The sequence below is a fragment of the Bombus pascuorum genome, chromosome 3, assembly GCF_905332965.1.
Source record: "Bombus pascuorum chromosome 3, iyBomPasc1.1, whole genome shotgun sequence".
NCBI lineage: Eukaryota > Metazoa > Arthropoda > Insecta > Hymenoptera > Apidae > Bombus > Bombus pascuorum.
Genome location: NC_083490.1, coordinates 19,496,473 through 19,520,314, shown reverse-complemented (window position 1 = coordinate 19,520,314; position 23,842 = coordinate 19,496,473). Strand labels below are relative to the sequence as shown.

Here is a 23,842-nt window from a genome sequence, read left to right as displayed (position 1 = left end):
CATAAATTTCTGACGGACAATTAGAACGAGTGTTTATCGTTTTAACGAAAGTTTTCCAGTGGAAAAGTTAACATTGATTACAAGGATAACGGTTGTATCTTAGAGATAATCTTGATTTGAGATCGACGCGTTTTGTCCTTGATTAAGATTAAAGTCAAGGGATAAGGGCGTTATTGAGGATTACTGAATCGAAAAAAGGATTGTACTATGAAGGTTTTTACTAGAATTAATGTAAAAGAGCTATCGTAGAACATCACCAGATTTAGAGGATAGCATTCCGAAGATTTTTCGTAAAATTCAAGTAACTCTAACTAAAATTGTAAGATCTCAGAGTACAGATTCGAGAGATTCAGGCTTGAAGGGAACGGTGAGGTTTAGCGCGAACGATTGGTCGCGGATATAGTGCGATCGCACAACCTGCTTGTAATTCTTTCGTGTCTTGCTACTATGATAAATGTTTGAGCCATACGTCGTTAGAGTAATACCAATTACGGTTAAGAAAGCACAAATCCCACCTCTGTTTACAATCAACACGTGCACAGATCGTTCATTCTGTTTGTAACGTAAAATAACTGGAGGAACTGTCGTTGTTGGTAAACAATCACGGATTTTAAGAAACTTCGACCGATCAAAATTCTAAGAAACGCGCGATTAGTTGTGTGGATATTTTGTGTTGACATCTTTCGAGTGTGATGAAATTGCACGGACGAATGTTTGGTATATCGTAACTGGATCGTGGCAATACGGCGGAAATTTTGGCGGAACTGGTCGATACGAAAACTCATCGAGGAGAAGAGATCCGTGCCCTCCTGTTCGTCGACGGATTCATGTTGGTCGAATGCGATCAGCGAAGTGCTAATGGAAAACATTCTCTGGCCGATCGCGATGAGATTGGAAGGGTTAATGGGCCGCTGAACGACAGTAATCGGTTTGGAATCGCGAATTCTTGCTAATTAATCACCGACACCGCACCGTGACCGATCGTGGTTCTTTAGCTTTCGCTTTTAAGCTTCCTCCAAGTCGACTTGGTGAGTAATCATTTTTTGTTAGTATGGTCAAAAAGAAAAATTTAGAGGAATCGTGGTGCGACAAGCGAACATTTAAATCGCTTGATCTTCTCAAACGATATTTAAATCACATTATATTTTTTGGATTTCCGAGTAAATATTTATGTCAGATTAAAATTTAATACGGATATAATTAATTCAACGATAAGGAAACCGTATCAGAAAAAGATATAATTATCAGATACACAGCTAGACATTTGATAAAATACTATGTTAATTATTTACAATATTTATTTACAATAATTATTTCAATATACTTAGGTTTATGTATACAAATGTATGAAAGCGAAGTTCGAGCATTACAAATTGCCAATTAATTCTCATGAAAATTTCTCAATATTATTTGAATTAGGTTATAATATTCGTACATTGAAACATATTCATTATCAATAGCAAATTAAATAGGTATTATTTTCATCGAATAATATATAATTCAAGTAGAATTAACTAAATTCATCTCTTTATAAATTTAGCTATGCGTCTCTGCGTATTTTTCTCTTCCTCTTTTCCATATTTAAACTTCAAAAATTTTCATTTCTTATCTTCTATTTTTTTTAGTCTCTATTAATTAACTTTTATTAACTGAAGAAATACAGAAAAAACATTTCATCTCTTGCACGCTATCATCAAGTACAGTTTAGAGTTATGAACAGAAATATCCGTTCATACGAAGTAGGATTATTTACACGAACACGAACGACTCGTAAGTTGCAATCTATTAAAAAAAAAAATGTGTTGTTGTAAATATTCTCATTTGAATTAGTACGTGCCATTTAAAGTTTTTCATCTGTTATTACTCTATCAAGTGCTTTTTCCCTGAACACGAATCCGTTCCCATTGAATTTTGTACTTTACGGAAAACGTCGTCTAGTGTTTTGTTCACTGTCAGTGATTGATAAAATAACTGGACATACGCGTATTTTGATTTGAATGCATACATGCTACCGATATTTGCCAACTACTGTAAATATTTGCCGGGAAAACTAACCGAATAAAATTCTCGTTCGTCTCCTGTATCTCTTGCCGCAATAAAGGGTTTTTATTTAGCACGAGACGCTCTATTGCTTCATGATCGAATTAAACGTACATAACATTCGGATTCTTCGCGAACGAGAAATTTTCGTCGAATTTCTTATAAGATATATCTTGGACGACTGAACAAGTCAATATCAAGAAATATAAAAAAAATTCGTAGAAAATATAATAAATAAGAAAAATAGAGTAAATAAATTGTGAATGTTTGTAGAAAATATTATTCTTCTAAATGTAACTAAAGAAAGTTGAGAAAACTTGATTAATTATTATCCTCATATAAGCGTCTCGAATTTTTATTTTTATGATCGTAATTGGCTTAATTAATTTGGGGACGTGTTAGGTATAACGAGATACGAGGGAATTTCGTTGTTACAACGAAAGCAGTTTTTATTCCTCTCGCATGATGAGAAAGAAAAAGATGTCACAGCAATTCTTACAGTTAGTTGAGCTTTCAAGGATGAGAGTGGAGTAGGTCGAAAAAGTTGGGAAATTGAGTTACCTTCATATTCCGTCTTCTTATCATCAAATCTAATGACGCACGTTAAATTTTTAGTGGTGACTGGGTATTTGAGCACCTGAAAAACTTTATTAATCAGGCTACTATAAAATCGAAGTACTGTTATTAAATTTTATAGACACTAACAACGTTCAACAGGCTTTATGGTGGTTGTAAAATAAATGTATATTTAAAAACACGTAAAAAAATATACTTTTTTTAATGGTATTATTTTAAATTATTTCATAAAAATGACGTACAAAAATCTTTGCGTTTATCGTGACAAATAAATTTAATTATTACTATTTTCTATCAATATGTATTGTATCTGTTTCATCTAAAAATTGCTAAAATACTTATGTTTTGTAATTTTAAATTATAAGTGGATATTTTAATCTTTAATTGTAACATCGCTTTCGACAGTACATATTTCTTCTATACATAATTTTTGAATAAAATACGAAAAATTTTAACTTATCGAAGAACGATATTCCATTTTAAGGAACTATCGCAACTTCTACTACTAATTATTATTCATAAAACGTCGGACTTACCAATTTCAAATCCATTATCACGCAATCAGCAATATTTCATTTTAAAGTAAAATCTGTCTCTTCCAATGAACAGGACTTTTTCGATTTACTTATACCGAATCAATTATACTATAATTTCAACGATAAATTAGTAGGAGAAAAATATACGATTAATATTATTTTTATCTCGTAACGTTGTTAATTACTTCTTGTGACCGCATTATTTTAAAATAATGTTATATATACTGTTTTATTTATTTAATAAAATCTCAGATTCAAATAAGTCGATTCAATCGATGGAAGTTCATTTAACCTGGTATTAAGTAAAATTTCATTGGAACAAATGGAAGTCGGATAAATGCAGTTCTACTGTGTTATCAAAAACAAGCAAGTGCCTCAATACTATTGAACGGTAGTGTAATTTGTTCGAAATACGGTTGCATTGAATGTTCCATGGAAATATTCTATACCACCATTCGCCAGTCTCGTAAGCTATCCTCGATTCGGGTCAAATGTAAAAACCTCCTATTGCGATTCAGCAGTTAACTGCGAGTCCATGACCCCCGCATCTGGTGTTCGAATCGAACGACCAGCCTCCCTACAACTTTGCATCTGCATTTTATATTTATGTGCAAGATAAGTCTGCCCTGTGTTCGGTTTATCGCGTGTTGGATTCACCTGTATCGATTGTTACGCGATACTTTGTATTAGTATCCTATCTTGCCCTCTCTTTGTACAAACATCTTTGATGTTGCTGCTGGAAAAGTGGAACGTTTAGTTAGTTTTCCCTTTAATTTATCTTTATCCATTTCGGATTAATTTAAAGTCCAAAAAGTTTTTGTTGATTCTTTGAGCTTACAGACAACAAAAATTTGTGTATCGTTTTCCAATGTTTGGGTAAAATCAGTGCCTGTCAAGCCATATTCGCTCAAATATTCAAAAATGAAAAGTACAGAAGAGATTGGGTCACATGATTCGCAAAACGAATTATCGGCGGCTTTTGAGCGGTGATGCGTTATTTCGATCGGTGATATTCGGTCTGCCGGACGACGGTTCGTTTTGTTCCAGTGCCATCGAGCGTTTCATTTACGATATAATGCGGTATTTGCCGGAATATCGTTCGTTTTAAACGCTTCCAGGATTTTCGCCGAGTCCTTTGTTCCAGCTTGAGTGAATTCGGATAATTCGAACTTTTGAAGCAGAATTGGGGAGTTTGATTCTGCCAAAGTCACGCGAAATCTTTTTTTTTTCTTTTATTCCTTTTTGTCTTTTAGAGAAAGATTATTCGGTGATACAAATGGAGTAAGGTTGGAAACGCGAGATCGTTCATTACGCAGAATAAATCTTTTCTGTTAATTATCTTTTCATACACTCGAACGATCTCTTTTTGGATCGTGAAGACTAAATGATAATTTTTGGAGTTATATTGGCATTGAAGGTGTAATCGAGGGTGGTAATAATCAGGATTTGTAGGATGATAAACAATATTACAAAAGATATCGTTGCTATTATTCTAATCTTTTGCAACAGTTCACACAATTGCCGTGTTTCAGCGATTTCTATACACTCTCTGTATTCGCCTGTTTCCTTCGATAAACACGTTAATAAGACGCAACCGAGAATCATAACCCAATTTTCCAGACGAACGGATTGTCTTGTTTCAAAAAGCGACAAAGGCGGCAGCGCGAATGCGAAAGTTTTCCTCGTGATAATTTATTTTGCAAGTTGCTCTCGCTAAAAGTCTAATAGCAACCGGGAAAAGTAGCTTAACGATATTTTTAAACGACGAGCAACCAGGTCGAGGTTCTCTCTTCTGGCGTGTAGGAAATCGTTTTAACAGTTTTCTGCCTGTTTGCTGTTGCACGCACATTTTTCACTGTCCTCGGGAAAACCGATTAGATGAGCGCGAGTGGGACCTGTGACATTGTATCATGATTAAATAAAAGAAAGAAATTGGAAAGTCTTTAATTTTTTAAATTTGATTTTTCCGATCTAGAATTTCTATTCTATTTAAAAATAGCAAAAAATTAATAAAAATACTTAAATATCAAAATACATGAATTTATCATACATTTTTATATTTTTTTGCGCGTCATAAGGAATAATTTTACTATATTAAACATTTAGCGTCATTTCTTTTTCCAACGATAAATTTCGCCATTTTTTATTTTATACATGAAACAATTAAAAACCTTCCTATGCATTTTACTCGTATCTATTTTTTTTTTTTTTTTAAATAACTAAAAGAGACCCGAAATATTCCATACTGTTTGCAAAAGATTTGATCTGAGTAAATTGTATTTCGTTCTATGGCATATTTTGGACGGAAAAAAGCTATATTTGTTCCTAACAAAAGCATGTTGGTATTGCGTTAACGGTAACGATTTATTATCGTTAAAACAACACGTAAATGAAATAACAGGGGCAAAAGGATTTTAATTATATAATAATGGATTCAGGTCGGGGGAGGGTATATAAAACATTGAAAAAAATCGAATTTTCGTTTAGATAAATCGTATGCGCGTATTTCGACCCAATGATGTTCCTTTTATGAGAATTTCAAGTTGTCAAAAAAATCCGATTAAACACTGGATTTGCTTTTCGTCAGTGAATTAAATGGATTTATAGAAGAAGAGACAAATAGTAAAATAATTCCTTCATTAGCTAAGAAAACAATAATAAAACGAAAGAAAATATTCGCTAGGATAATACAAATCGAATAGTCTTGTATTAATTCAGTAAAAATATTAGCATTATCTTCATGTTCGTTTCGCACATTAAATTTATAAAAATTTGTTCATCGCTAAACGGTTGAATGATTAATAACTTTATATTTCAAACTGGCTTTCTGAAAAATTTACTTTTTTTAATTGTGTAACTCTCCCAGCAAATCAACGATATTCGTTGTAACTGATACACGCGTTTTTCGATTGCGTAAATCGCAAAAGTTCGGGGAATTATCGAAATTCATAACACTGTGCCACTCGCAAATTTCATTCGCGGCGTTCTGGATAGAGAGCTTTTATGCTGTTAATGCCATTACGCGATCATTTCGCGTTACTGCAAGCAAGCGCACGTGAAAAAAAAAGAAGATAAATAGAAACAGAAGAGAAAAAATAAAATGGGACGGACAGGAATGGATAAAAACAGACGGCCGTTTTATTCAGCCGCGTTAAAGCTTGAAATGAACTCTAATCGCTCAGTGTTGCGCGTGCGAATACCCGAATCAACCCTTGCAAATCGGATCATGTTTGGACAGCTCGTTAAATATTTCACCGGGCGCAAATGTAGCTACAACTTTGCTTTTGTCGTTGCCAATGCGAAATTCTTCGTTAACGCTTCCATCGATACATTATTTAATTTATCTCGTTCAACGGGGAGGAGGAGGATGCAAACAACTGGTTAACGATGAAAATTGATGCTCGTTCGTGGAACAGTTTAACGAAATATATGTGCGTACGGCTCGTACGGGGGAACGTTAACGGTGATTTATACCGTTTCAACGTTTCTTGCTTCCTTGATATTTGATTCTAGCAGCGCGACTGCTATAAATGTGGTTCGGATACTTGAAAGGCATTGTAGAGGACCGAAGACAAGTCAGGAAGCATTTAATTTTACAGATTTGAGTTCTTGTGTTAGATAGCAGATGATCACGATTATTGTTAACATTCTAATTGTAGAATATATTTTATAATCTTTAGACGATAGGGTGTAATTATTTCCAACGATAATCACATATATTTTCTTCACAACTTTCTTGATCTTCTTGCTAAATTGCGAAATTAATTTACGGTTACATTAGGTATATTAATATATTATATACTTAATACTTCTTTCACATGCACCACGAAAAAAAGGTTACGCATAAAGTTTAATTTTGGGCATCGTTAAATTTTTCCAGTTAAAAGAATTCCACTTAACGAATATATTTCCATTTATTCGCTGACTCCGTAACTTCTTATTGACTTCGCACTCGGGTTCCTTAATTATCGCGAAAGTTCCTATACTCCGCAACGCTGTATAAGCAATTCCAGAGTTGGATTCAAGCAGTATTCTGCACGCATGTAGATAGTTGTATTATTTTATGTGCTATTAATATATCGAATTGCGTAAATGTTTCTGTTTTGAAAGAAAATGTAGCATATATATATATTAGTAATTTCAAGACTTTTCAAGTTCACTGCCAGTATGTTGATAAACATTATAAATCATAGAATGGAACCGATTAAATTTCTAATTGTAACAATGTCAATCGTTAAACAGCAACGTATCCTCATGATACACGCAATTAGCGGAACAACAATAACTAACGAGAGTATGCATTAATCGAAGGCCGATTTTGTCATATCACTGATCCGAGAGATAACAACAATACGGATTAAACGCATAAGTAATTCGTGTACTCGAATCAATTTCAGTGAAAATATTTGTTCGAAAATGTAATGAATAATTTACAATTCCGATATTTATACCAGAATAATTATTCTTGCTATTATAACGAGTTATTATTAATGACACTTAGACATTGCTCTCGTTTTTTCTTATTTAAATCGTACAATTCGCTAACGTACTCTACACGAAAAATAGAGCCGAGGAACGGTGAGCTCATTACGGTGCACAGTTTCTCGTTAGTTATCACTGAGTCGTCCCCAGTTATTCGCTTGGCTCGCGGGAAAAATGATTTCAGCTCGAAAATTCATTTCACCGCGTTCTTTCGACGAATAATCACGCTGGGAATGGTACGCGCTGTTTCCACTAGCTCTCTCATTTACGAGGTGATCAAGCGTAAAGTGATTCGTCGGTATTTTCATCGATTAAATAATTTATCGCTTCGTTTTAACGTTGCATTTGGTGTGAATATCCCCGATATTTGAAATATTTCTCCCATGGAATATAATTTCGTCGACTCTATTAAAAACATGACTACGTGTCATTTTTATCAGGTTCGACTTGCGGTATATCGTACCTTCCATATTTTGTAGCAATATTTCAATATTTCCGCGAATATATGTATATATATATTTGTAACATTGATTTTATTTGAAAGAAGAAAACTTGCAGTTTATTGCACTTTGAAAATTAATTTCCAGGAATCGATGAAGTTAATTATTTTAATCTATAAATTTCTGGCTCATAGAAACAACAAAACGTGGCAAAAAATATCGAAAGAACAATAGTTTTCGACAGAAAGATGTTCAGAGGAATCGACAATAAGAGAAATAAGTAAGTGGACCATGTTTATCTTTCTGTTGTAAGTTTAGATCATGTTTCTTTTCTTTCCATGCTGTCTTCGAATCAAGTTTACAAAAGAGGTTACGGTCAGGAAGAATGTTTTTCGAACAGGAACTGGTTCAAGAGAAGAACATTAAGCTGAAGTAAAGGACATCGGAGTAGCCGAGGTATTTTAACAAAAGCTCGATTTAAACATCGAAGTAGTTGTTGGAGTGCTGAAAAACTCGATTCCTTTCCAAGACCGACAATGATTATCGAAATAGTACAAATTACACAAAACAAGAACGAATTGCTTCTCTCTAATTTTTATATCTCTTTTGGAACGAAATCTTCCCTTGAAAAACAATTTTTTAAATTATCTTCCTACGCGTTTACTTTGACCAACAAATTGATTCTTCAATTAGGTAAAGTACGTCATTCAACTTTGATGCTTAGCTTGTTTTCCAGAATAGCAGGCGCGATCCTTTAATTGTTTTCGGTGGTGTATTATCGGCTTAAGGCTTGTCCGCTCGCTTGTCCGGATAATCGGCATTCTCTGTATTTCCGTCTACTCTAAAGCATTCTGTTGTTGGTAAAGCGTCTCCGAAAATTTACGCCAAAAGTCCACTTGTAGAGTTCTCTGCTTTGATTTTGTGGTAAAATAAACACTTGCATAATTAAATTCTTGAAACAAACGTTCTTTATCGCTAATTGCCCGAATTAAATCAAGAAAAAAAGAACAGAAAATTTCGTGTAATTTTTAAGGAATAAATCATTTGACATTTCACACGTTCAATATTTTATATATTTAATAAACAATTAGATTTTCAATATTTTATAGTCGAAAAAAGTTTCTGCATAGTGTTTGAAATTCATTTTATCTCGACCGTTCTTTACCGGCATTAGACTTTGTCATTAAAAGCGTTTTAACTCCCTACAGGAGTATAAATTACGTATTCCTCAGATAATTATTCAAACGATAATGAATTCTAATTTTACTGCAGTTGTATAATTATTCCTCTAGTCAATATCTTTATCCTCGAGAGCGATTCTGTAGCAGAAATATAATGTCCAGCAAAGTACGTTGAAAATCTATTAAAACGTATATTTAAAATTAGGTACGCGTGATTTTGGAATAGAATTTTAGGTAGAAAAGATGCCCTTTCACCACTTTTCCATCAAATTTCATTTTCAAACACAGTAGAGCGCGCTGGAATGAACATAACTGGTTCTAGAACTTTGTTTGATTTAACATACATTAATATCTATATGTAATAGGTATTTAGGGGTAATCAGTTCCAAGCCAACAGTCTAAAACAAAGTTACTATCCAATATGATTTGAACAGGAACAATACGAAGTGAGTAATATAAGCGTAAAAACAATATAAGATTAATTTATTTCACTTTTCAGAAAACGTTTATTAACGTTTTGTTAACTTTCAGCTTTAAATAGTATATAACGGTAAACTCAGCTGTTAGATTCTGATTTTCTAAAATTGACCATTTCACAACTAGCAACCTAATAGAATCGTTCGTTCTAGCACGTACAGCTCACTGAATTATTTTCGCACAATTTGTGCCTAAAATATTCGGAGATATAGCTAAATATCATCTTCCGTAATGTAAGTATTACTCTTTCCGAAATTTTTAGCCAAGAAGACATAATGATAGATGTTAGAAAGCAACAAATTTCTGACTTAAGACAAATCGTTGTTTAAATATTATAAAAGATATAGGAAAAAAGTGAATTTTCGTGCCTCAAAAATATTCGGACACTTCGTACATTGACGTTAAGAAGACTAAAATGGTAATTTTTTTTTATAAAAGTTTAATATTTTTTCCGATATCGTTTTTGCTCCACAACACGTTTTAAGCAATTTAGCACGTTGAAAACTATTTTTCGTTAGTAATCGATGCTGTATTTTATTTCTACATTAGACGAATTTATCATATTTCTGGACTGTCTATTGTTGTTTTTCGTTAATTCTACGGTCTAGTTCATTTCACAGAAATGGGCGTACTTCTGTAAAAAATCCGTTATCTTAATTTGATAGCTTAAATTTCTAACCTGTTTGAGTATTGTTGCTAATTTTAAATTTATTTTTCTTCGATTTATTATGTGTCAATAAACTATCAGACAATAAATCCGCATATTTTTCTTTTCTTTGTTATTTATCTACAATATTGTAAAAATTTGTAATATAAAATATTGCAATGAAGCCTATAGATATAAGGAATAAAATATCTGGTGATTTTTAATTTATCAAAGATAAAAAATTTGTTAATTAATTATATAATATTGCCAGAGCATTACAAGATAAATGGAGGAAAAATTCACATTTAATTTGCAAGATATATCACAAATTTAAGTTATCAAATTAAAAGAAGAGAAGGGGAGGTATAACCTCCCTTATGGAATGAGCTGGATCATAGAATTAGCAAAAACAACGATAAACATTACATTCTAAATTCTTAAATTATAAACATCTAATTCCTTTTCAACACATTAAATTGCTTAGAACTTGTAATTGAACAAAAACGGTACCGAACATGACATTAAACCTTTATAATAAATTGCCATTTTAGTTTTTTTGACGTTAACTTATAAAGTTTTCGAATATTTTTGAAACATGAAAATTCAATCATTTTCAATATTTTTTTGAATATTTAAACAAGGGTTTATTTTAAGTCAGATGATTTTTACCTTCAGGCGTCTGTATACTGTACTTCAATATATTGCAAAACATTTTTGTTGTTTTATCTGCACTTGTTTCAGATATCGAACATAGAAGTTAAAATTATGCTAGTGTCCGAATACTTTCGGGACCGACTATAAATGCAATCGATCTTCCTATGACGCGATTAATTCGTTGCGCATTATATCGAAACCGTGTTAATCAAGACAATTGTGACATTCGTGTTATATGAAAGTTATCCAAATTTATTAGATCGTGATACATGGAAATCGTGTTACAAGAATATCGTATTGTCGCAATTTTTGCACCGTATTACATCGAAACCGTGTTACAAGAGGATTGAATGTAAGTCTGAAACAATAACTTATAATCGTCAATGAAACCTCCATTGACCCGTAAAAAACGAAAAACCGATGCTTTATACCGCGACGAATACATTTTCACGAACAGTCTGTGTATCCAGCGTAAAAGGCAAGCGGAAGATCGGTGAAAAGCAGCCGAAAACAAGTTGAAATAAATCGAATAATCGACGGATCAGTCTGTGACGCGCGGATGCCACGAGAATCGAGCCGATTCCGTCGGAATAAAAGCGTCGCGAGCCCGTTAAAACGCAAATGTTGCCGGAGTGCGGTTTCGTGTTAGGGGTTGCGAAAGGACTTTCTGCTACGTCCGTTTCCCTCCGCCTCCTGCTGCTCTTCCGTCCGATGTTCGCACGCGTTCTTATTGGCTTCCGTGAAAAATGTCGATGGCTGCAATTTTCCTGAAAACACGGCGAAATTAGCCGACTTTACAAACAGTTTGGATTTCTGGATAATCAACGTCGTTTTTTCTTATGTCGTTGACTTTCGTACCGAGGTGCGTTGTTTCGCGCTGTTTATAGCTTTTCCGATGATTTTGATACGCGTGGTTAGTAATTGCTAGGCTGCGGATTTCAATGTAAATTTATATTTCAATTCCCTATAAACGTCTAGTAATCACTAATAACAAATACACTTAGATTCAATGAATCAAAAAAATTTGCGCCCAAAGTACGACACAAATTCGTCATTTCAAAACGTATTATTTTCCTATTAAAATCAATATTACGTAGCTTGTCAATTGGCAAAGAAAATGTAAGTTCCAGTAGTAGTAATCGTAAATTCCCTTCGACTATTCTCTACGTTTCATGTTTGTACTCGGATCTTCATTGGCTCTCATGAAAATCACGATGGGGTCAAAGGGTTTGCGAGCCCCTTTTCAACGTTTCTTCTTCCCTTCGTCTGCATGATCGGTGCAGCAAGTTTTCGACGAGACACATTTAGGATAGAAGACCGGATCCCTTGTTACGTGATGGCTCGTGTTTCCCGTTACGCTGGCCGCGTGTAGATTGCCGTGCATCTGTCGCGTTCCCAGTGGTACGAAAATACGAAGAGGCGAGCTTCCAATTAAAAGGAAGTAAAGATGGAAATTTCCAGTCCTGTCCCGAATTCTCTCGTTTCTCGCGTACGTGTACACGTGTGTATGTTTATACGCTTCGCACACATTTAAATGTATTTTATCTTAATACTACTTAAATGATTATCCGATTTTATAATAATTTGAACGTCTGGCAACAGAAATAAAAATTCTACGTCAAAGACATTGAAAAAGATGAAGACGATACGTATCTACATAAATATTTATTGTTGCCAAAAATAAGGTTCCAACATCATCCGTATGGAATCTCACTGTAAGCAGAGAAAATTGACCGGCCACGAGACGGGAAGCTTATGGCAGCTTATAGCCACGCAATCCTTTCCCATAGGATGTTGATCTCGAGGTTTCAGGACCACTTTTCCGTTCTCCTTTCCTTCTGCCTGTTACGCGAAAACGTGTGAATTGGTTGCGCCCCGCATTTGCATGCGAGCCCATTGAATTTTATGAATATTGTTGCCGAGCGCCGCTTTACAATTCCCGTCATGCACCGTGCGGATAGTTTGGAACGTTGCTCGCTTCCAAGACGCGAATTTGCAAACGATCCTATCCCACCATTCGCCTCCTCTTTTGCGAAAGAACATTTTATTTCTGTGGATCCAGGAAATTCGTGGCTGTTCTAGAGCCATAGTGGAATACTCACCACGTAGTTTCCTTTTGCGTAATTCTAGACGAAATTGAGTGATAGATAAAGAAGAAAAAAAAAAAGAAGGGGAGGAAAAGAATGATAGAACAGACGAAATCACTTAGACCTTACAGTTTAGATTCTACTTTTCAGATTGAATTTTTGAAATTTTTTGTAATATTTCTCAAACCATTTCCTTTTTATTAGAAGCAAACTTGTTGGAGATTCTTATCTAATTTGTCTGAAGCTTTTTAATAAAGTTTATTCGTTTTGAAATTCGTTTCGAAGCATATAAAAAAATACTAAAATAAGAAGAATTTAAAATATATTTTTCATAAAATGATTCGTGTTAACTGGGTCTGTCTTAAAGGGAATTCTTTCGTTTCTTTCGAAGTCTCGAAACGATGTTATTAAAATTAATTGTGTTGCGATAAAACTACCGGCTAACATTCAAACACACGATCTCTCTGCACGAAAATAAAATTAATCAGGAGCTTTGTTTCCTCTAACCTTCGTGCTTCTTTTCGCAGAATTCTCGCGACACAAGCGTTAATTGACGAGCGTTATGTAAATTTAAAGCGCCTTTAACGCTTAGATAATCGAATCGTATTTACTTTCTCTTTTTCTCTTTTTTCTCTTTTTTGTTTTTGGGTTAATCGGTAGATAAAGTATGCATATTGTATATACGGTGAAGGAGTTTGTATATTTTCGAAAGGATCTTTGTAGCCACCTTCCGGGTAATTGTGGACTCAGTACACGCAAAAAGTTAATTAACTCTTAGAATTATTCGCCGTTCCGTTTTCGTTAAGGGAAATACCGTCAACGAGAAGCTAATAGCTGCTGAGCTCCTATATTTAACGCTTGAAGGTGTTTAGATTAGATTTTGCTAATTTTCAGTGATATCGGCTTCGCCGTTACATAACGCGCAACATTATTATCTTAATTATTATTTATAATCATAATTTAACTATAATTATATCGTGCCACGATAATTAAAGGAGAAATTTTCTTAATTATTCCACCGTAAAATAAAAAGCACGAGAAACATCAATTTCAGAGGTCTGTACTCTACAAACGCCATGAAACTTCGCTTCATCTCCAATCCATAATCTTCAATTTACAACGAGCGACACTGATTAGCAGGAACGTAATAATGCTGCCTGATAACGAGAAAGGAACTTTCATGTTCCTGAAATGAGAAAGCGTCGCGAGTCAGAAAATTACGCCGAAAAGTCGCGAAATTTTCAACCTTATCGATAAACCGAATACTAAATGTAGTCTCATAGTATATCGCGTTCCTCACGGTAATTCGATGGAGTTTTCCCAGCGGAAGCTCGCCCTGGACAGTTATTTGACGTGGGAAAAATGACGAGAGTTCCTGCTTCATTTTTTATTCTAATTATGCGATTGATCCATCGTATATTAGAGCATTTGGCTTAAGAAGCTGATCAAAATTCAAATTTTTAAATTTCGTAAAGTGACATTAAAATCAAAAAATCATGAAAAATGTGACTGCTTATCGCGTTCTTCTTCTCCTATAATCTTCAATTTTTATCAAATTGGGTCAAGTACTTCACCGTGCAGCGTTCACCTATTCGCGTTAGCCTCGTAATCGTGTTGTAAAAATCTAAAATCTTTTTTTTTCCTTCTTTCATAAAGGAGGAAAGAAATCACGTTTTCTCCTTCGCGGATGTAATTTGTCGAACCGGCCGTTAAACATTGACCCTGTTAATTCTTCAAATATTTTTTTCCCGTCTGGACGGGCACAAAACCGTGAACAAAAACGACACCGTTTATTTCAGAGACGACGTTATGTTTCTTCCACGGAAGAAAAGCTCGTCGCGTTATAAAGAATGAAAAGTTTCGTAGCCGTCGAGTTCATGTGTATTCGTGCGCTGACACAAAGGACGTCGGGAAGAACAGAAAAAAGAATAAATATATTACCGTGCCTGTAGCGTATACACGCATCTTTCTCAGGTTTGTTTCGTAACACGCGCTTCACGCGGTCGCGTTAAACGACAACGGTGTAATGGCGGAGATTCGAACGTGAAATGGCGAGGACGAGGATCGTGCCACTGGAGTATTGTTATTTGAAATTGAAATGCGAACCGTTTCGTTTGCAAAGTTGGTGTTAAAATCGAATTATTTACTAATTATTTTCGACTTATTTATTAATTGCCATTCGAATGGAAACAATAATGCATTTTAAATAGCGAAATTATTTTACCGATGCTTCTGGAAAGTGGCACAGATTAACTGAAAAAGATGGTAACAAGTGCTAATGCATTCATCGATCCTGAATGCAATATGCAAAACTCAATTATACTGGCTGAAATATATGCCCAATATAGGTACTAGTCTCGTATCTAGAATGTCTACTATTAGAACCACGAGCCACGAGAACAATTGCGCGTCGTAGTATGCATTCAGACATCCCGTAGCATCCATCAAGTATTCAGGAACGTTGTATACGTCCGGTATTGTTAGATATTTAATGTATTTTCAGGAATTCTCTGAAATTGCAATCTTTGCTAAAACAATGTAATTAAATATTCTTTACAAAAAGGAAAAGCTATTATGGCAACATGGCTGAAAACAATTTGAAAATTTGAAAATACTTCACGTGTTATTATACCATGAGATATATCACATTTACTATAGTGTACAACCATTGAGCGTCAACGCTATACTTATGTGTTTCACTGCAAAGCAAATGGAACACTGTTGCACAGTGAATAAGAGTTAACATGTAAGAGTAAGGGTGTAGCAGTTTTGAAGTTGCCGCTATATTAATAGCGTGCGGATGACATCCGTATAGCCTGAAGAGATGAAGTATTATTCCAATGTCCTCCAACATATTTCTGCTGTTGGCATTAGTTCCCTCTAACGTGGTTTCTCCGTTTCTGTAGAATTTCTTCAAATATTTTTCTGTCATATTTTCTCCGAATACTTTCTCTTCTGATATTTTTCTTGTAATATTTTTATATTCACTATTTTATGTTGATCTTGAAACCGCTGATGAAGTATCATTGCGTAAAATAATGTCTAATCACGAAATATTATCTTTTCCTTCTATTACTGCAAAATTTGGAAAAAAATCTGTAGAATTTCTATCCGATTTTTTCGATGTTTTCTTGTCCTTTCATTTTACCGTTGAAACGAATGAAAAAATTTAGAGTAACGTTCGATCGGAATTTTTATGCTTAGCTTGAAATTTGCATTGGAAAGAGTGATCAAATTCAATTTGAATCGCGCGAGAAACTTGTTGCGGATCGAAATGGTTTTCGAGCACGCGCGTGAGCGTTTAATAATGCTTTGAGTTTTATTGTTGGGTGTTTATGGTTTAACTAAAATCGACCGCGGCGTTTTCCTCCTGTTCGCGCTGCCTCGAATTAGAACACGCGCCGTAGTCTGCGACGAAACTATCCGCCTAGAATGTTTCCACCACTTCATGCCTTTTAACGTGGTTCTCATAAAATACGAGTGTATTTCAAAGGGGTTGTAACGATATCGAACTCTGTAGAGCTAGCTGCAGTTTACTATTTTCACTGTAATTTTGCGTCGTGATTCCTTATTTACTCCTCCTTGAGAATAAAAATGTTCTCTTATTACAAAAACGATATAGGATGAATTAATGTCATTATTATAGTGTCATTTTTTAAATATAGATGTTAATGTGTGTTGTTTTAACTGAACACGAGAAATTATTAGTGACGATGATATCGTTAGTCATCGATTATTACACTGTAGATATTTGAACTACTTGTTATGTACAATTATTAGGGTTAATAGGGTTTGTTAATAAAGTAGAATTACACTTTGATTAGTATTTTTAGCAACGTTGATTAGTATTTTCCCGATTGAAAAGAATGCCAGTACGTAAGATTATAATATTTTAATAATATATTAATTTAATTTCTTAAGAGACTCGTGTCGAAATCTAGGTCAAGTCCCTTTGTCATTCTTCAACTTCGACGTGAAATTTGCAATAATTAAAAGTTCAATATTTAATAGCAGTTGAAAAAACGAGGAATATTCTTCTTAAGGATTTGATTAATCCAAGAGTCCGTCGTGACGCGAGATATAACTTTTGTAACTTCGTTCTGAAACAAGTAGGTGAAGAGCAGAGAGAAAAGGCGGATATAGGGAAGAATTGATTCTCGGTTTTAAGCTGAAGACGTAGTTTTCCAGCTCCTAAATCTCGTGAAACTTATCATCAGAAATACGATATTCGATACTATTTTAAAAGAGAACAGAAAAAATGTAATAGCTAGAAAAGATTACCCGAATGAGTTTTCATTCGTTATAACATGTTTAATTTATTTACAATTTTTAATTTAGAATTGAAGTAAAATACGTAACTGAAAATAATATACGTAAGCCTTCTATGCTTCAAAAAGATATTCACAACCGTGATACATAATCCTAACAGTTTCATCATGAAGGAAAAGGAAAAAGTTGCAAATTAGAGGAGATTAGCAAGTAAAGTAAAAATTTAAACCTTCATCCTCTTGATGTCATACTTGTCCCGCGAAAAAAATTGATGCTAAATATTAAAACGAAAATTCTGGTAAATTAAGGAAATTTTTGTCCACCATAATCTCTAAAATTTCTATGATGCGAATGAAAAAGAGGATCGCTAAAATACAGTCCTCTAACTCGCAAATAAGAAAATTATTCCTCTTCCGATATGGTATTCTTTACCATTTCACGCGAAATAAATTTAGGACAATTTTTACCGTCTACATTGCAATCTCTGCAATCTGTATTACGAAACGAAGAATGGATAGAAAAACTAGAGCAATGACTATCAAACCCTTTTATCAATGGAAACATTTATCTTTTTTGGAATATGAAAGACACAAAGAACGCTCAAAAAGAGATTCCTACTAAATTAAAGAAAATATTCTCAACAAAATACCAGCGAGCTTCATCACAAATATAAAGCAGCAGATTTATTTACGTTCAGTATCGTACGTTAAATATCATGTTTCTTTGTGAGGTAGTGCATGACAAGTTTTGCGTTTGTATCTTGTTGAAGTAATTACTTCAAGAAAAACTCTACATCTTTACTTTTGTATATCCGTGACCTGGAGACTGCTGTAACGAAGAGAATAGAATTTAGTGAAACCAAAATGTTCGAAATAAGGAGAAGTCCATATTATTGTGCCCTTGAGTATAAGTTTTGTTTTGAATTGCAGGATCTAGAAACAGAAGAGCTATAAGTAGATTTCTATTGCTGTTTCTTGTAGCATTCAGCTAGAGCTACAAGGTCAATTTTTCGGTAATGTCCTTTGCTATATGTTACGACCGTTCGCGAAGAAACGCGGTCGCGAGGAAAACGCGTCAGCGAGAGACGTAAATTCTCGCTACGATTCGTATAATCGACGCCGCGAAATAGTCGTTCGTCTTGTTTCGGTTAAGATAACAGGAGTGGTTCAATGAATTTAACACTGTGTTAACAGGTTAATATAGCGTGTATATTCAACAATAAATTGTATAATAATAAAAGCGTCACAAATTATTTGGCGATGAATACAGTTAATGCGTTACAGAAATTCGCCCCGACTTTACGATATCTTTCAATGAATTCGTTAGACTAAGCGACTTTATTTTCAATCGTCAGACCTCTCGATGTATGTCGTTTAAATCTTCAAATGAGACTGATTGCCCTTAGATCAATTCTTTGTTTTCTCGGGGAGACAACCCCCACTACGCTCGGATCACGCCACCGTTCGCGCCTATGATCACGTAGGGCACCTTCTTTGTTAGTAACTGTTTTGTTTGTAAATAGCGGACCGAAATCGACGTTTCTGGAACTCGCTGCTTGGCGACAACTATGCGTTCGTCTATACATTGTATACTTTTCGTCGGGCAGATAAGACGATCCGCCTGCGACGCTGTAGGACCGCGAGCGACGGTTAGAAATACGATTTATACTAAGCCTCGTGACGTAACACTGTAAATGTATGAACGTGCTCCCTATCATTGCTTCTTCTATTGTATCGTAACGCTGTAAGAGTGAGAATCTGGTTCAACATACACTATACCTGAACTTATACCTTTATTTATTTCAATATATTTTTCTATTACAAATTCATCTACTCGTTCCTCTATCAGTCAACCTCAACATTTCTCTATACTGTAATTTATAGTACTTTCGACCTGTTATTTTGAATATAAAAAAGGCAAATTTTCCTTGGTTTCATCAACGTTGGAGGAATCGCACGACCGAACATTACGCACAACCGGAAACTTATTCTAGTACGTAGCTCCGCTTTGAAAACACGAAGAGAAGGAGATAAAACGGCAGACACGGTGAATAGACAACTATGTAATCCGTGAATCGTTTCTTTCGCGGATTAATGAAGGATCGTGTCGCGGACGGGGTACGGAACAATGAGATCGGTGCGGGATTATAAAAGTCAGGATGAAAAATCGCGAGTATCTTCTGCTCGAGCGAGTTAAACAAGAGGACGGGAACGACATAATCTAAGATAAATCCGTGGCCTCGGGATTATAAAGCTGCGGCATGGATGCGTTCTCGCGGGAGACAGGCCTCGGTAGAATTAAATTTCGTGTCCGTTGTCAGTGGCATGTCTTGCTTTTCTACTCGTCGACCGGTCCATTCTTCCTTCGATGTTTTCTACCCTCTCCACCGCGGTCTTCCACGTCTTGTTCTATCCCGCAATTAAGGAAACTCCGTGTTCGCGGTTGCCGTGATATTTCGTATTTAACGCACGAAGGTACAGTGTCGTGGAAAAATGTTAGACCAAAGAGAAATATTTCATGTTTCTGAATGAATGCAAGGATGCTCGATGTTACTTCGTTTCTACTGTTACCCATTTCTTAACTCTTTAATATTTATATCTCAGATTCTAATGTAATACGCGAAACTCTGTTCATTTCTGTTTTTATTAGCGCGATATAAAAGGTTTTGAAATACAGATAAAATGTTATATTATTATTGCATTTTCTCAATATAATTATAATATAATATATAATAACGAGATCACTATGCTGGATAATTTAAGAAAATTTTGTAAGGTATTGTACCTATTGTGTATGTGGTGTCGGCAAGGGGTGCAGTGTTTCGAAGAAATTCTAAATGGCGGAGAGGCATAGTCCAGGTTCAGAGTCGGCGAAATTATTATGTAGAAGATGTAAAGAGGATTTGTTGTCGGTGTTTACGCGGAAATGAAAACAAAGTTGTTCAAAGGGTTAGACGGTGGATGTTACGGGATGCTGAGTACTGGAATGTTACGAAATAATAGAACGAGGAAGAATGTATTATTCAAATTGATTTTGAAATACATTTATTAGATACGGTTTGAATCGGATTTCGTATTAGTTGCGTATTAATAATAATAATAAGCTATTTCAAAAATCAAGTAATTTTGAAAAACAATTAATTTTATTATCAATATATTTAATGGTAAAATATCGAACGATTGATCATTTATAAACATTTCTTTCCCTTCTATCGTGAAACAAAATTTCTCTAAATTTATACTGAAAGAACATGAAAGAATATCAATCTTGTCAAAAATTATTCGTATCGATATTTTACGTCGCTGAGGATCGAATAAAAAATTTCTTTTGAAAGCCGGCAATATTCCAGCAGCGTACGCTAAAGTAAGGGAGAATGAAGGCGAGAAGGCGCAAAAGGTTTGGTTCAAGGGTATATACGTGGTAATCAATTTCTCCAGCAATCTTTTCACTTAAGGGGCGGGAAAATATCTGGATCGATATTTAATTAAGCGTCATAATGTAATCTTCTGATTAATTTTTTCATCTTGTAAAAACGATATATATATCTACTGGATAAACTTCACTACGTATTCCTTTGAAGCAACAAAAGGAAAAAAGAGGAAACAAAGAAAGAAGGGAGAAGAAGAGAGAGAAAAAAGTAAAAAGAATACAGGTTCATATTTTCTTTCGTGTCGTGGCTCGACCGGGAGATAAATCCCACGAGAACAAGAGAATTTAGGATATTTAGGCTATGCCAGGTTGCCTAAGATTAAATTTCGCCTGCTATTGATTGCGCCACAACCTCCCGTGGCCGAATCGTGGAATTTCTGGAACGAATAAAACTGTGTCTGGATGAGATAACCGTATGTAGATTCGATTGCTGCGAATTCCGGTGACGTTTTGCCCGGTTAGGACATTGTTTCACTGGCTTCCGTATGAATGAATTATATGCGTGACGTGTGAAACGAATTTAAAGCAAGGGGTAGATGGAGAATAAAAAGCGATTCATCTGAAACCACGATGTATGTTCTCGTGCGGTATTTATTTTTCAGTGTTAAAATTTGGTTTGCAGGTAGAAATTATTTTGACCGTTAACTGTGATTATGTCATGGCGACAAATGATTTCAATGGACTTATGATAGATATTTATCTTTTTAATATTAATTTTAATATCCAAAGGTGACATAAAATTTAATTTGAATCCTAATTAAGTTATGAGAACAAATGATTTTAACGGAGTTACGATATCTGGTTTTGCAAAAAATTGTTGTTTTATTAAAATTATTAACGAAATACTTTTTTTAATGATTTGAATTACGATGGAAATTAACTTGACGTCAAAAATGTTTTCTGCGTCGAGATACATATTGCATGCTGTCGAAAATTAATTGCAACGAAAGTTAACTATAGTGGCATTTTAATGAAATTTATGTATTATTCTCTTTAATGTTGGGATCATGATGGAATTTTTAATTTAATTTGAAAAATTTATCCCAATTACGTAAAATACTAAATGAGAAAAGTTATACGCAATTTTATCTGTATAAATGATATTTGCCTTTACGTAACAAATAACGTAATAAAAGATATGTAATAACTATTATTACTTGAATTTTCAATAGAATGACTTTTTCGTTGTTTCTAATTGTAGATATTCACGGTATAATATTTTACAAGAGTTTGTTATTTACATGTTCTTAAAACAATGAATATTCGTGCACGAGAAACTGCAGTATTCTGTATTAAATATTCAAAAAGCGATGGGATAGCTGACACAGTCAGACAGGGGTTGATTCTTCGTATAAAAATAAATTCGAAACGTAAAATAAAGTATTCTGCTTTATGCAACGCTCTACTTTCGAGGAAATTGCATTTTAAAATTTATAAAATATACATTTATTCCATCATTTTTTAGCATAATTTAATTTCTACTTTGTTTAATTCAGAAATGTTTCTATTACATAAATTCATTGGGATACGAATGAAATGTTAAATATTTACAATAAATATTCTATTTTAAATATTATTACATACGAAATATTTAATATTACTAGAAATCGTTTATTGTCGTTGCTGTATTTTTAATGATAGTAGTTAAAAAGATAAAGTTACACGCAACAAATAACTTTTTCTTCATTAATAATAATTATAAAAAAGCAAGGAAAGATATTAATTGAGTTTAGGTTTCAGGACAAACTTTACACACAAATTACTGAATTTTCATAAAGGAATTCCTCATCGTTTTACCGAGAAGGATGATTCCGACGGTAGTATACATAGACATGGATTATGTAAAAGTGTACGAAACGGGAAAGTCTCTTAGCAGTCAGTATCCTTGGAATTAAATTCTGGACGGACGGTTCGTTAAAGAAAAACGTGCTTCGTTTCATCGTCGTTTCTTTGCATCGTTAGCACACTTACACGTAGCTAGATCGGTTTCTTATAAAGCGTTTTTCATCGTTCCAGTCGCAGTCGACATCGCTAGAACTTCGACGTTCTCGCATATTCGGTTGCCTCGTATAATTAGCTTGTGAATATTCAACAATCTTTTCATACCGTGTTTCGTATCGGTGCCCGCTTTATTCACTCCATTTTTAAACATTTTAATAATAGCCGAGGGATGCAAATAACATAATTTCTTTTATTATTGTAGATATTGCAATATCAGAGACATTTATTATTCTATGGGAATAAGTTTAATAGGAAGGTATAAAATGCTAAAAGAATAATTGCGAAAATGACGATCGTTGCTGTTTCAAAGACGCGCAATTAAAATCTCTTTTGATAAAGTTGTTGCAACTTTCTGTAAAGCTTCGTCTTGCTCGATATTAACGCGCAAGCAAACTCAAAATTAACTCTCTCGCGTCAAGAGTATTTTCCACTGTCAAGAGTCACGCACTATGCGCTGCGCCCTTTCAAGAGAGAAAAAATTTAATTGCCAGGTAATCAACCCCTCGAATCCAACGATAATCGAAAAGGAACGTTGGAGCAAACAGCAAAGAGCCATGGCAAGTTTCCAAAGTTCGAAACGTAGCGTCGATGGAAGTTGAACTCTCAAGGAATGTACTTTTAATTAAAGCCAACGCAGCGGCGGCAACTCGTGCCTGTGTAATATCTCTGCAAATAAACAGTCGTGTCTCTACGTTCTAGAGTCTTATCGCGACTGATTGAAACGCGTTCCACTTGATTTGTGCAATTAGTGGAATGCATGCCGTGAGATCGTAAATTATCTCCTTGAGAGATGTTGGCATGTATGCTCTAGCTTACATAGATTTCTGTAATGATTTCTGTATTTGTTAAATATAAATTGTACGTGATGCGAAGATCTGTACAATGAAACGAACGACTGAGTTGGCCTCTGAATTATCTTACGAGATAAAAAAAAAAAAAAAAAATAGATTTTCTGAGATATACTAGGGCAAGGGAAAATATTTCAAAATATCTCAAACGATTTACTACTTCGATGAATCTTTTC

At 34.4% G+C, this 23,842-nt stretch overlaps 1 protein-coding gene across 4 annotated transcripts in view; it reads left to right on the top strand.

Moving 5' to 3' along the window:
* Nucleotides 1-23,842, top strand: part of LOC132904843 (cysteine-rich secretory protein 2-like) — a 97,149-nt gene that overhangs the window by 6,077 nt on the left and 67,230 nt on the right. For 2 of the 4 annotated variants that reach the window (XM_060955622.1, XM_060955619.1), the window contains exon 1: nucleotides 148-1,028. The exons of the other annotated variants lie outside the window; for them this stretch is intronic. The gene's annotated coding sequence lies outside the window, so the exon portion shown is untranslated. Of the gene's footprint in view, nucleotides 1-147; nucleotides 1,029-23,842 lie in introns of those variants that run through there. 4 annotated transcript variants of the gene reach the window in all.